A 15,721-nucleotide genomic window follows, 5' to 3' on the forward strand; every position below is an offset into this window, starting at 1 on the left:
TGCATACTACACTCACATACCCCCTCACCTAAAGAGGATGAAATGGAACCAGAAGAGTTTAAATTAGGCAGCCTTAGGATGCATTCCACTTCTAGTTTCATATCCCTAACAATACCAGCATGGTGCCTTCTCACCACTTTCACTAAGTTTCTCCTCTGACCAAGTGGGTGATTTGAACATATCACCCAAACAGTTTTTATACCCCAGTCTCCCCACCCATTGTTGTGAGCATTAGAAAGTAAATGCAAATATTTTTAGTACATGATCTAATACTTAATGGTTTTCCAGGACATGCGTATTGAATTTTAATCTCCAAGTCGACAACAAGAAAACGATTGTTAAGATGCGCATTCAGTAATATTTCAAGCAAACTACCGTGTGATGATACAGATGTGTCCTTTAAAAATGAATAGCTAAGTCTCAGTCCTCCCATCTCCCTAAATCTGTTTATCCAGATACATAGCAAAAGAAAAATGCATACACATTTGTAATCTGTATGTGTAATTTAGAGACTCTCTATTAAATCATCAATTCTCATTTATAGAATATTTTGAGTTTCAGAGTTATTATTTTATTCTATGTGGCACTACTATAATGAAGGTAATGAATTTCTCCTTCATTTTTGTGCTAGAATTCCATTAAAACATGTGCTAAAATTAGGGAATTAATAAACCATGAGAACTTAATTGCATTAATTATCCTTTCGCACCCTCAACGTTTTATAATGAAACTAAATAATGGATGCAATAATGAAACAAAGGAGAAGTTGGATTTTCACATTTTATAAGCATGCTTATGAAAATAACAGCTATTTTGTTTGGAATGGTAGTTAGGTTAATCATGTGCTAATGAAAGAGAGAGCCCTATTACCTGGGGGCAGGCAAGGACAAAGAGGGGTGACTTTGAAATGATATACTGGGTGTCCTCCTTTGCTCTTATATGGGAGAAGATGAGAAAACAAAGCTTTCAAGAGGATATTCATGTTTACAGGTAATTATGAAACTTAAAGCAGATTTCCATTGCCCCTTTTCCAACGTGGCACATAAATATGTTTAAGCTTCTGAGTGTAAGGCTACACAGATTGAGAAAACCCTGTCCAGGCTTTAATTAATTAAATATCCGGAACTTGATTCATGATCTAAAGACTATCTTAAAAAAAGAGTGGAAAAGGCCGAACTAGACCAGTCTTTGCTCCCGGGAGGCACACTACTCACTAGACTGGGAGCCATCTGCTACAATCCCTAGATACTACCACTCAGGGTAAGTAGAATGCTGTCCTTGGACACTCTTCGTCACTCCCCTGTCTTCATACCACCACCTCCTCAACACAACATATAACTGAGACTGAATATCCCTGACAACTGTGAAGTAAGTAGCACAGTGCATTTTTGGATGAGTGTTTCTCCAAACAATATCTTATTGAGTGAAGAATCTAAAATCTAAGAATTTAAGTGGAAGCTACATATTGGCTTCTCAGATCAATTTGTTTATCTGAGAAGGAAAACTTTGCATCACACATCTGAACAAAGGGCAAGATCAAGGTCAGTCTTCTCTCTCCGTTTATTGAAAATTTTGATCTTACATTGTTTGAGAATGAGAGAAAAAAATACATGGAACTATGAAAAATATGGTCAAATAAGGTATAAATTCAGAAGATAAATTATACTTCCTATAATTCAGAATAGGAATCAGAAGAAAACTTCCAGGAACTGTTTGATATCTTCAATAAAGTTCAAGAGACATGGCCTCTATGATATAAACAACTGAAATAGCTAGTTGAAAAGTCAAATAAATGGGATAAGGATTGGTTGCTAAAAATAAATGCTATAGCTAAGTTAAAATTCATGTTGGAGACTGTAGCAAGAAGTGTCAATTCTAAGGAGGTGTATGTCAGTGAAGTGTGTGAAACCTCAAGAGCTTCTCAGTACTCTGAATATGGGATAAAATGAAAATAATGCAAGTGATGCCTAATGGAAAACAAAACATGCAAACAACTATGTAGTTTTCTTAAATGTGAAAGCAGAAGCATCAGAACAAAAGCAATCAGAGGTAAAGCACAATCCATATTTTCTGAGCAAATTGAAAAGACTTGTATTCTGAGAATGACTGATTTACATAAACCTATTAGTAAATTTTGAACTATAAGATAAAAATAAATTTCTTGTATGTTTTAAAACTATAAAAATAAAACAAAAAAAATCTGCATATATTAGTTCACATTAGAGAAAAAAAAAAGCAGTTTCTAACAAATGACCCAAACTAAGTGAGCTCTAGACATGTTCACCATATTATAAAATACAAGGACTCCAGGAAAAAACATGCAAATAATGATAAGAGAAGATTGTGACACAATTTTCAAAAAATCTATACAAGCTGTTTTTCATGACTAAGGCAGAAAGAAATATGTTCTCAGACATGTGAGTGATCATAATATATAGCATTTGCATGTTAATATGTCAGGAGCTACTCCAATTGACCCACACATAGAACATGATCAAGGATTCAGAGCTGCCTATCATTGTTATAAGAAGGAAAACTAGTTTTAAAAGGCAAGGTACTGGCATTTCCTCTCCTGCCTTCATGCCCTCTGGAATGTTCTGTCATGACTGGAGCTTGACTATAAGGAGGAATCAATGTGCTAAGGATAATGAGGCAACAAGGTACAAGTTGCTGAAATTTCTAACTCTCAAAAGGCTTTTCCATCTCGGGGCTTCCTAAAAGGAAAGGGGAAGGGAGGTAAAGAGAAGAAAGGAAAAAAGTAGGAGAGGAGGATCCATTTTCATCCAAATTGGATCCCACAACTATCAATCTCAGTGAGATGATCTCTTCAGAATAACCCTTGTCAGACTTCCGGTTAAGATGGCAGTGTAGGTAAGCAGGAGACTCACATCCTCCCACAGTCACATCAAAATTAAAACTAAACTACAGAACAACCGTCATTCAGAATGGCTTGAAATTTGGCTGAATGGAAGTCCTACAACTAGGAACTTAAAGAAGTCACATCAAGACTGGTAGAAGGGGTGGAGATGCAGAACAGGCTGGTCCACACCCACATGTGGTGGACAATTGGGAGGTATATCTCAGCTACAGAGGTCTCCCCTGAGGAGCAGTGGTCCCAGCCCCACACCAGGGTCCCCCAGCACAGGTTTCCAGTGCCAGGAAGAAAAGTCCCCATAACTTTGGGTTGTAAAAACCAGTGGGGATTGAGGCTGAGGAAGAGAGAGGGCTGCTGGAGTACAAGGCAGTTCTTCTTAAAGGGCCTGTGCATGGACTGACTCAGACTCACTCCCTCTGAGCTCCAGCACTGGGGCAGCAGCTTGAAAGGGACTAGAAACATATGAGGAAGATCTAAATTATCTGGCATCAGGACGAGAGCTGAAGGGGTGGCTTTCTCCAAGACATAAGCACTGGCCGGAGTCATTGTTTCTTTGATGAGCCCTCCCTCCACAAAGCCAGCAGGTGAGCACCATATCTGAGACTCTGACAACCTGGCTCACCCTGTTGGCTCCACCCTTATAATTCCCTGAGATTATGCCCCACCCCAACTCAGGCCCATTCAAGCTATTTCCAGTGGCTTTTTCATATGAGTGGCCTGTCTTGACTCATGCTTCAGATTTCTCTAAATATCTTAAAGCAGCAGCAGCTGGCCTCAGCATGCCCTTTATCTCTCCCTAAGTGGCCCCAGGCTCTGCACTGGCAATAGCTGGCCTTGCTTTGCAGCTTGGCCTGGACTGGGCACCTCCAAACCCAGCACAAGTAGCAGCCATCTGCAGATAACTTTGTAGCTCATGCTGGGTGGCCCCATGAAGAACACAGGTGGCATCTGACCTTGGCCTGTACCTCCTGGGAGGTCCCAGAGCCAGAGCACCTAGTGGACAGCTTCAGACCATGTTGAAGCACCACCATCCAACCACCTCCATAAGTGACACACTGAAGAAACAGACTCAGGGGACAACAGAGCCTGCTGAAGTAAGTATTGCTCTTTGGAGTGGGCCCCTGCACAGCTGATTCTCCATGGTGGCCTGCAGTCACAGCCAGTCCTTGCAGATGATTGGCCTGGGGGTAAATCCCTTCCATTTATCTGCCAACAGCAATCAAGGCTCAACTACAACAGGGAAGTGCACACAGCCCACAGTGGGGATACACCTGGAAGGCCCAGCTTGGGTGATCAGGAAGGCTGTTCCATTGGACCCTATAGGACACCTACCAACTAAGTCCACTCTATCAAGCCTGAGAGATATAGCAGCTCTACCTAATAAACAGAAGCAAACCCAGGGGGGGCAGCTAAAATGAGGAGGCAAAGAAATATGTCTCAAATGAAAGAACAGAACAAAACTCCAGAAAAAACACACAAAACTAAACAAAATGGAGACAAGCAATCCACAAGATGCAGAATTCAAAACACTTGTTATAAGGATGCTCAATGAATTTAGGGGATGAGTAGGTGAACTTAGTGATACCTTCAACAAAGAGATAGGACACATAAAAATGGAAATAGAAAACATAAAAAAGAGTCAGAAATGAAGAATATGTTAACTGAAATGAAGAATTTACAGGGAATCAATAGTAAAGGAGATGAAGCTGATAATTAAATCAGTGATTTGGAATCTAGGGAAGCAAAAACACCCAATCAGAACTGCAAAAAGAAAAAATAATCCCCCAAATATGAGGATAGTGTAAGGAGCCTCGATTTTAAGCATACTAACATTCACATAATAGGGGTGCCAGAAGAAGAAGAGAGAGAACAAGAAATAAAAAAACCTATTTGAAAAAATAATGATAGAAAACTTTCCTAATAGGTGAAGTAAATAGACCAGGAAGCACAGAGAATCCAAAGCAAGATGAACCCAAAAGACCCACACCAAGACACATCATACTTAAAATGTAAAAAGTTAAATACAAAGAGAGAACCTTCAAAGCAGCAAGAGAAAAGCAATCACTTACAAGGGAGCTCCCTTAAGACTGTCAGCTGATTTCTCAACAGAAACTTTGCTAGTGAGAATGGAGTGACAAGAAATATTCAAAGTGATGAATCGCAAGGACCTACAACCAAGATTACTCTACCCAGCAAAGCTATCATTTAGAATCAAAGGACAGATACAGCTCTTCCCAGACAAGAAAAAGCTAAAGGAATTCACCACCACCAAACCAATATTATATGAAATGGTAAAGGGTAATCATCATTTGAATCTAAAAAAACCGACAAAATAAATGAACAAGCAGAAAAGATACAGACATTTTGATGGTTGCCAGATGGGAGGGAGGTTGGGAGGATGGGTGCAAAAGGTGAAAGGATTAAGAAGTACAAATTGGTTGTTATGGTATAGTAATGGGGATATAAAATACAGCATAGAAAATACAGTCAATAACATTCTAAATCTATGTATGGTTTCAGCTGGGTGTTAAATTTCTGGATGATAACTTAGTGAGTTATCCAATGTCTAATCAATAAGGTATACAGCTGAACCTAATATAATAATGTATGTCACATGTAATGGAAAAAATAAAAAAATGATTAAAAAATAAAGTATTATCAAACAAAGAAAATGGCAAGAGAATTATTTTTGTATCTGGTAAGAAAACTAAATAGAATGCAAAAAAATACCTCTGAACATTAATAATAACCGTTCTCTTCGTCATAAGAACCTCTTGCTTCCATGAGCAACACTGCTAATCAATCATTTGTTAAAATATGAATACTCAGAATCTTTCTGAACACAGTGTTCTTTGATTTTATTATCAATTTATTAACATTTGCTTTAAGATAAAAGTATGTGATACCACAGGGTTAAAAAACAGGACTGTATGCTAGAGAAGATAATAGAATGGAAAATTTTTATTAAAAACTTAAACAAATGAGATTATCTAAAGATAAAGTTTTGGAGAAACTTTTAGTTAAGACTGATTTATTTTGACATATTCCTATTGTGAATATAGTTATGCATTCATGAATACATAAAAAGCCCTCCTGTAACTAGGATGTTACAAGGCTGATATACATATGGACAGATTGGAAGGCAATATGCAAATTTGAAATGATTTTTTATGGTTACCAGTGACCATTTAGTTTTCTTTCTTTTAAATGTGATTTTTATAATTTATAAAGGAAGAGAAGACTGCATGATTTAAGGTAGAACATTAATTTTATATATTTTCACTAAACTAATTTAGAATTAAATTTATGTAATAACTTGTAAATAGTATTGATGACATGTTCTGATTCTATTTTCGATTCATACTATTCCATTATTTCTCTATTTAGTGAAGCCTCTCGTCTTAACAATTTACTTCTTTGTGCCATGTTTTATTTCAACTCAAAACAATAAAAAGTATGGCCAAATCACAGATTCTTTATGGAATATAAAGATACTGGGATTCCCATAGTTTCTGCAATATTATTTATCTTTGGGATATCACTACAAATCTTAAAAGTAAAAAAATAAATTGAAATCAGTGGATTAAAATTGCAATTTTTAACTGAACTTAATATGTTGAACTCAATTCATTTAAACTTATTTTTGCCAACTCAGATGTTAATGGCCTTAAGCCAATTATTCTACAGATCTGTCTACCTGTAACAGCCTAATGCCAAGTTTAAGGTTTTAATAGAAAAGCAAAGTATTTAATGGAATTGAGGATAGGATGTGATTAAGTCATCCAGTGATGGACAGGGCTCTGGAGGATTCACCTTTCCTAATTACACAAATTTCAGCCAACCAACTCAGCATAAATTTTCTCTAATTGGCTGTCACAGTTTTTAAACCATAACTGGCAAACTTAATTTACACTTGGTTAGAGAAATATTAGAAGTAGAAGGCTACTAAATGTGACCATGGTGGTCATTATCTGCATAACTGATCACAATGTCATCTACCATCATATAAAGAAACTAAATGTCAGACAGCAGAACAGTTGCCCTGGGCAACTTTAAAATAATGCCACCACGTATCTTTTGGCCTATCATTGTCAATATTTATCAGAAATGAAGACTCCTACTTTAGCTTCAAACTTACCTCCCATAATTCTTCTTTAAAAATAAATACATTTAAAAGACAAAAGTAATTGTGAATCCATCTCAAGAGGAATGCAATCTCTTATTTTAAGTCAAACTCTTTAATTTCTATTGTGTTTGAGACATTTTCCAATTTTAAGTCTATACTATATAATAAAAGCGTAGTATGCAAATTGTCCCCTAGACCAGGAGTTTGTCCGGGAGTTTGACTAGGGGGCAAGGACAGCCAGGGGAAGGGAGGGAGGCTCTGGCCTGTGGTGTTGGCAGGCAGCCGGGGGAAGGGAGGGAGTACCCGGTCGGCAGCCAGCAGCCACTAGGGACCCTACAGTGTACAAATTTTGTGCACTGGGCCTCTAGTTTGTTTTAACAACTTGGTATCTGACATTCAATCTAAGCAAAAACAGATAAGATTTTGTGAGGTGTGCTCCAGCTGTGAGGAGTAACCACTGCAAGTTCAATTCCATTTCCTGGGCTCAGTCCTCTTTCAACCTCTACCTACCCCCCACCCCATTTTCTGGCTCTAGAATGGGGCCTTATTTCACTGTACCTTCATCCCTAGACTGTCACAAAGTTTCAAAGGTCCAATTGCTTCTATCTTTCTTAGTAGTACCCACAATAGTAATTATACTTTTTCCAATAATTAAATCTGAACAAAACAAGGCTATTTTTGCTTTTCTCAAATATATATATTTAACTATTGCTCCCCTATCTTCATCTCCTAAATCAAATAATGACAAATATAATTTTTAAAGAGAAAGCTTTTTATAAATGTACAATATTTGAAGGAACTTCAGGGACGTACATATAAAACACAAGGGTCTATAAGGTGGTTAACATTAAGATAAAAGGAAGGGCTTTTTATGAAAAAGGAGGAGGTAACTATGCCAACGGTGCTATAATTGTTCTATTTGAATACTAAGGAAACTTGAAAGCTCCTAGACATAAAGAAAGCAAAAAGCAATTGTAGAAATGTTACTAGATGATAAAAGACAACAAACTAGTGGTTCATATTTTCCAGGGCTCAAAATTAAAAAAAAAAATCATTATCACATGAATCTTTTTGAAAAGGAACATTGAGTAATATAATGAAAAAATCTTCACCTGAAGTTCTAAAAAAAGATAAGTAAATTTGTTTTTATTTCTAGGATAATCATATATTTTTGAAGTTTCACTTTTCCTATTAATTAATGTAATTATTTTAAAAATTAAGGAAATCAAATTAATTTAACTGAACTATTTTTATATTTATATTCAGAAACAACCTATTCTAATGTTCTTTTTAAATATTAGGGGCACTAGGTAATATTCCATGAAATTGATCATTTATTGCTGTTATTGTCTTTTCTTTTTTAAAGTAAAAACAAAACCACAAGACAAAAAAATGTAAATGACAAATTTTATGTGTAAAAATAGAAAGCCATAATATAAAGTCTAAATCATATTAATCCAAAATTAACCTTTTTTCTTGTAATGATTGACAATATTCTCCACTTTCTGAACCATAACAAAATAAAGGCATGGGGTGAAAAATGATGAACATACACTTTTCAAGAAAGGAACTGACTCAGAAAGCTCCATTTACATACCAGAAATGGAACAACATAAAAAATTACTGAACTTTAAATTTCAGGCATTATACCACTATTTGGTCTTTGTTCTGATTAAAGAAAAAATTCCAACCATTTCCAATTATTAATAGTTACTGCATTTTTCCCCAGAAGCAGAAACAACATCATGACTTTATTTAAAAGACAGATAGATACTTTAAAATTATATATTTCAAGCTAACTGCTTTTTAAATTTGTTTAAAATGTGAAATGCAGTCACCAAACTTAGTTTTATTTTGTTATTTTGGTAAATGCCATATTCAAGATTTTCTCTTTTGTTCCACATGCTAATTTTTATATATATTTTGTATACTTCACCTAATAGAACCCCTAATTCATATGCTCTTGATTTTATTTATTTTTTTTTAAATATATTTTTTATTGATATTTTACAGAGAGGAAGGGAGAGGGATAGAGAGCTAGAAACATCGATGAGAGAGAAACATCGATCAGCTGCCTCCTGCACACCCCCCACTGGGGATGTGCCCGCAACCAAGGCACATGCCCCTGACCGGAATCGAACCCGGGACCCTTCAGTCCGCAGGCCGACGCTCTATCCACTGAGCCAAACCGGCTTCAGTGCTCTTGATTTTATTTTGAGGCTTATATTGAGAAGGGTCTCCATGGGGTTACTAATTGAGAAGGGTTACTAATTTTTCAATTTTATTTATTTATTTTTGGTTAATCCTCATCTGAGGATATTTTTTTCATTGAGTTTTTAGAGAGAGTGGAAATGGAGGAGGAGAAGAAAAAGAAAGAAGAGAAGGAGTGGGGGAGAGAGAGAGAAAGAGAGAGAAACATTTTTTTCCACTTATTTATGCATTCATTGGTTGATTCTTGTATGTGCCCTGACCTGGGGATCAAACCTGCACCCTTGGAGTATTGGGAAGATGCTTGAACCAACTGAGCTACCCGGCCAGGGCTTATGATTTTTAATGAAGCATAATTATATCGACTTCACTACCCACTTTATTTATTTACTTGCTCACAAGTTTATATTCTCCTTCAATCATTTTTGTCTTGCCAGAGCACAAATTTAAATACTTATTTTACAGTGGGTCTGTAGATGATTGTATTTCTGAGTCTCAGCATATTTGTCAAAGTCTTATTTTATACTCACCCTTAAATGTTCGTGTGACTGGCTATAAGTTATTAGGTTCAAAATAAATATCCCTCAGAATTTGAAATTTTGTCCCTCTTAGTATCTCCTATTAAGTCTAATGCAAACCTAATTCTCATTTCTGTCTCCCCCCGCCTTTGGGTATTTTTTTTTCTTTATCCATGGTGTTCTCAAAATTTACCATTTTATGTTTAGCTTCATTCATTTAATAAATATTAATTGAGCACCTACTATGGGCCAAGCACTGTTTTATATGTTATGGATATAACAGTGACAACAAAAGACAGATGTCTTTTATTATTTAATCCACTGGCCACTTGATGGGCCCTTTGAATTTACTTCACTTTGAAATGTTTTCTAAATAATTTATTTGATTACTTCTTCCGTTTCACCCTCTCTGTTCTATGTGCTGGAATGCTCATAAGACAGCTATATTGCACATTCTGGACCCATCTTCCATATAACATAGTTTTTAAGAAATTTTTTACAAGAGCCATTTTAAATGTCTGTCTTTTGTTCCCTGTATTGAAAAAAACCATTGACTTTTTAAATTCAGTCTTTATCTGTGTCTACTCTGCCAGTAAGCTAACTAATGAGATACTGAAATTTCTACTGAGATATTTAAATTGGTATAAGTACTGTTGTTAATCCATGTTAATGCATGAATCAAATTCATCTGCTTTCTTTTTTCCCATCTGCTTTCTTTCTGTCATGAATTATTTTATAATTAAGATTATTTTAAAATTACCAATCTATAATAATAAAAGCATAATATGCTAATTAGACCGGACAGCCGAACAACCTTCTAGAAATCATTCCAGATGGCCTTCCAGATGAAGCTGTGGCAGCTGGGGCCGAGGCAGAGGTGGTTAGGGGAGATCAGGCAGGCAGATGAGCAGTTAGGGGCAATCAGGTAGGCAGGCAGAGTGGTTAGGGGAGATCAGGCAGGCAGGCAGGTGAGTGGTTAGCGGCGATCAGGCAGGCAGGCAGGCTGGCGAGCGGTTAGGAGCCAGTGGTCCCGAATTGCAAGGGGGATGTCTGACTGCCTCCTTGAGGAGTCCTGGATTTCAAGAGGGTGCAGGCTGGGCTGAGGGACCCCCTACCCCATGCACAAATTTTGTGCACTGGGCCTCTAGTGATTTATAATTACCAAGATATCTATTTTTCTTCCAATAATGGCTTTTTAAAATAGACATCATCTCTTTAATATCAATTATAGCTTCTTTCACTATTTTTCTTTATTCAATTAACTAAATTTTCAGGTGTCAAGTCATCTACTTGGTGAATGTACTGACTCTCTGATAGAGATAGATTTCCATATTCGATCCTTGATTCTCTGATGATCCAGAGTCAGTGTCTGACTCTTGAAATGGATGCTCCTTTCTTGGATAGCTCCCTCGGGAGCTTGTGGAGAAGCCTGGGCATGTTTGTGGGTGAGTTTGTTTGCAGCTCCATGCTCCTCCCGGAGGCCACTAGCCACACAAGGGACTACCTCTCTGGTCTCACAGCTACATACAGTCATCACTTTATCATGACAGCAAACTGCTATTGCTCCCTGCTCAGCACCACTGGAGACTGATTTTTCTCCTCAGAAAGGAATCACACTACTACAGATCCCCATGTATCAGAGGCCTCACCCGCTTCTTGCATTCACCGACTTTGAGGTTGCAGCTCCCTGCGAATCACTCCCACATCTGCAGTGGTGTGCGCCTTCTTCCTTTTGTGTTCTGCCTTTTCCACGGTGTCGTTCTGCCTTAATCAAATTCATCTGCTTTCTTTTGACCTCATGTCCTTTCTTTCTGCCATGAATTATTATTGTTTTATAATCAAGGCTATTTTTAAAAATACTGTTTCAGCCGTTTTAAGAGATTTGGGGAAGCACAAGCATTTGTTCAGCCAACCATCTTTATTCAATGACTCTCTTCATTTTCATTGAGCTAATTCAGTAATAATAATATTTTTTTGAAAAATGGTTACTTTTACCTAAAAATATGAAATCCAAAATATTGAATATAACCTTCATGAAATAAACATATAAGAGGCAAGAAAGCCAAGTCAGTTTTTTTTTTTTTTTCCTTGTGCTTGATATTCAACTATCATCTGTTAACTCCAGATCTACTCTTCTTTCTTCACTGTTTTTGTGATTCTGAGGCTGGGACTCCGCAAAGCAGTTTTTTGCTAGTTAGGTCATTTTTAGGTTCTGCCAAAAGGGTGCTCTTGGGAGAGGGTAGACAAGAAGAGATAGAAGATGTACTTTGCTACTAGGTTATTTCCTGATCCTGTTTTCTGACTGTTCCGGTAGTGCAGTTAATTCCAGTTAGACATTTTTTTCCAGCACTGGCAGAACCAATATCACCATGGCCCCTCACAGGACTCCCGTGAAGCCAGCTGGTGCCCCCTCCTCAAAGCTTTGGCTCCCAGTCCCATGCAGCACCTTTGTGGCCTTCCTGAAGCACTAATGCAAATCCCTAGAAATCAGAGTCCCAAGCACTGAGCCCCTCCTTCAAGCTTCTAAATTTTTACTAATCCTAAACTCTTCCCTTTATTTAGCCCTTGGGATGTTCTGTGAAACCTTACTTCTCCCTTTTATAGGTTTTGACTTCCTGGCTGACAATTCATTATATTAAATCCTGTTAAAATTGCTGTGGTTTCCATATCCTAAATGAAGTCTGAGTAATACACTTCCCTCCTGATCACAGCTATCTTCGAGTACCCAGTGTGATTTCTGTCTGTCAAAATGACTATTAATTTTATTATATGTGCAATGTACTCTACACTATTGATATATTTTATTGAAACATTTAAAAATATGGATAAAGAAAAATGGAATGGATCCCCTCTTCCTCATAATTTCAAAGCAGTTCAGTCAAGTTGATTTTGAAGGGGTAAATAAATGTATTTCCTTGAGATTTTTCTCCAAACAAGTTTTTCTGAAGCCCCACAGCTCCAGAGTTCCCACTATATCTCTCTGTAAATCATTTCTTTCCAGTAGATTAATCATGGTTACCAAGCCTGGGAAAGTGTTAATGTCAAACAATGAATGCTATTAATTGAAGTATAATTGTGTCTATGTATTTACGTTTCTTTACCTGTTGATCCAAAGTATACATCTTCTTTTAAATATGTTGCAAAAGATAGGAGAAACTATTGGATATTTACTAGGTTTATGTTTTATTTTGGTCGTAAGTCAGTAGATGCTAAGGGCTTTTCGTAGGAAGAGAGAAGGCAGGAAAGCAGAAAATACCTCAATATGGATTGTGAGCCCTGGCATTGATCCTGCTGCCCTAAGTAATTAAATATCTGAATCCAAATGTCCTGTCCATGGCAGCTCACTCTCAGCAGGTAGCCACATCACCAGTTTTAATAATCAATAACCTCAGATTAAAAACAAAAAACAAAAAACACCCACATATAAGACCTAGACGTTTTCATAGTTGACTTGCCAACAAGTACCAAGTCGATAGATATTTTGAGACCAGGACCACCTGTTTCATGAAAAGTCTGGCTTTTAACGTTAATGTCTCACTCAGACTTGGCAGCCAGGAGAACATGGACAAAAGCCATGTCTTTTTAAGGTAATCACAGAATTAACAAAAGGAATTTGTTTGCAGCTCACCCACAAAAATACCAGTACCATAAATGTACACAACTACTGACTAGCAAGCTGAATATGGAGCAAAAGTGTAGGAAAATGACCATTATTCTGCAAAGATGATAATCTTACCACAAGGTTGGAACTGCCAGGCCATTATTTGAAAATGCCCAGAATTAATACTAGGGTAGCCATGCAGCTTCAGTGTAAAAATTGCTTCTATGCTGAGCAAGTCAAGGTGAAAAGCTTATGTCTCTCTGTTCCATATAAAAATCACTGTGTGACATATTCTGAAAGAAATTTTCACTAAGAACTTTATCTTTAAAAATGTTTCTGCTTTCCAAACAATAACCTTTTTTTTGTTGTTGTCCAAAGAAAACCAAGTAATTTTTAAACCTAAGATTAATTTATTTAAGGAAAAATACTCCAGAGAAAACTGCCTCTTCAAAAATTATTCTTTGAAGATTGCTATACGTCCTTTAAATATAGAAATTGTAACACGTTTTTAACCAGCTGCGTTTTTATCACTGTCTTCTGGTAAGAAGAAATCAATTATATGATTCTATAATCCCACCAAAATACTGTCTCTCATCAAAAATATTCTTAAAATTTAATTAAAAATATATTTATTAACTTGAGAAATACTTTTTGAACATCTTTTACATGGTAGTCACTTCTCTAAGCAAAAGGTGAGACTACCCAGGAATTACAGTCAAATAAAAAGTGACTTTCATTTTTTCTTATATTATTGAAATTCCAACTGTTTATCTTTTCTTAATATAATGATGGTCAGCTACTAAGAGAAAGAACAGTTAGTTGCTGAAAAAGAGTTAGTTCCTACATTGAAAATACTTGAAACCATAGGCAGAAAGGGGAGTCCAATGGAAGTAAATTCAAGCTGACCTAACTTTATCGGCTTTTTCAACAAAATCACCATGTTTAAACGTAAAAGGTATTTATTAGGTTTTAATTAAATGCACATATTTTACTTAAATATGTAAATATTTAAAATATGTAAAAATAGTAAATATTTTTACTCACCGCTATTGCTTATATCCCACTCCATTCCTTGGATTCACTTTTCCACTTTCTGGAGTCCATCCTTTTATAGTTCTCTCAGCAAGAATCTGTAAGAAATAAATTTCATTAGACTTTGTTTGTACTTACTCTTGAATGATAATATAGTCTTGTATACCAGTAGAGCCTCCGGTTATGATTCCTTTTCCCTCAGTATTTAAAGACTTTATTCTATTGGCTTTTAGTATTAACACGAGGGATGGAATAATCTCAGTGTAATTTTTGCTACTTTGTAAGAAGTCTGTAAAATAAATTCTAATTTGATTCTCTCATTTTTTACTTGAGGCTATACCACGTACATTTCTGCAATTCTTGCTCCATTCAAAGGAATAAGGCTAAAGGAACAAGTTGGGGCTGAAAACTAGGCTAAGGGGTGCTCACTAAAGTCATGAAATTAAAGGACAGCATCGTCAGAGGGTACTGTTTTATATTTCACAAAAAAGGTGTCATATAGCTTGGTGGTGTCAACATACTGTATATAGGATTTTTACTTATCATATTCACCACTTTGGTCACTATCTGTTAGAGGATCTATTTCTTTCTTCCATTCAGGAGATACTTTCTCATTTCTTCAAATCTAGCCTCTTTCCCATTTTTTTTTTATTTTAATAAATCTTTATTCAGATTATTACAATTGTTTCTCCTTTTTCCCCCCATAGCTCCCCTCCACCCAGTTCCCACCCCACCATCTGCCCTTACCTCCCCCCCACTGTCCTCATCCATAGGTGTATGATTTTTGTCCAGTATCTTCATGAACCCCCCATATCCCTTTCCCCCTGAGAATTATCAGTCCACTCCCTTTCTATGCCCCTGATTCTATTATATTCACCAGATTATTCTGTTCCTCAGGTTTTTAATTCACTTGATTTTTAGGTTCACTTGTTGATAGATATATATTTGTTGTTCATAATTTTTCTCTTTACTTTTTTCTTCTTCCTCTTCTTTAAGAATACCTTTCAGCGTTTCATATAATACTGGTTTGGTGGTAATGAACTCCTTCAGCTTTTTCTTATCTGTGAAGCTCTTTATCTGCCCTTCAATTCTGAATGATAGCTTTGCTGGGTAGAGTAATCTTGGTTGTAGGTTCTTGCTATTCATCACATTGAAAATTTCTTGCCACTCCCGTCTGGCCTGCATAGTTTCTGTTGAGAAATCAGCTGACAGTCGTATGGGTGCTCCCTTGTAGGTAACTAACTATTTTTCTCTTGCTGCTTTTAATATTCTGTCTTTGTCTTTTGCTCTTGGCATTTTAATTATGATGTGTCTTGGTGTGGTCCTCTTTGGATTCCGTTTGTTTGGGGTTCTGTGCGCTT

The 15,721-nt window shown here is 36.5% G+C and overlaps 1 protein-coding gene across 1 annotated transcript in view; it reads right to left on the reverse strand.

Moving 5' to 3' along the window:
• The window catches only part of KCNN2 (potassium calcium-activated channel subfamily N member 2), a 275,099-nt gene extending 260,640 nt beyond the window's left edge, over positions 1-14,459 (reverse strand). The window contains exon 1 of the mRNA XM_080677708.1: positions 14,373-14,459. The gene's annotated coding sequence lies outside the window, so the exon portion shown is untranslated. The remainder of the gene's footprint in view (positions 1-14,372) is intronic.
• Between the last annotated feature and the right edge of the window lie 1,262 nt (positions 14,460-15,721).

The sequence above is a fragment of the Plecotus auritus genome, assembly GCF_963455305.1.
Source record: "Plecotus auritus genome assembly, chromosome: 7".
Taxonomy (NCBI): Eukaryota; Metazoa; Chordata; class Mammalia; order Chiroptera; family Vespertilionidae; genus Plecotus; species Plecotus auritus.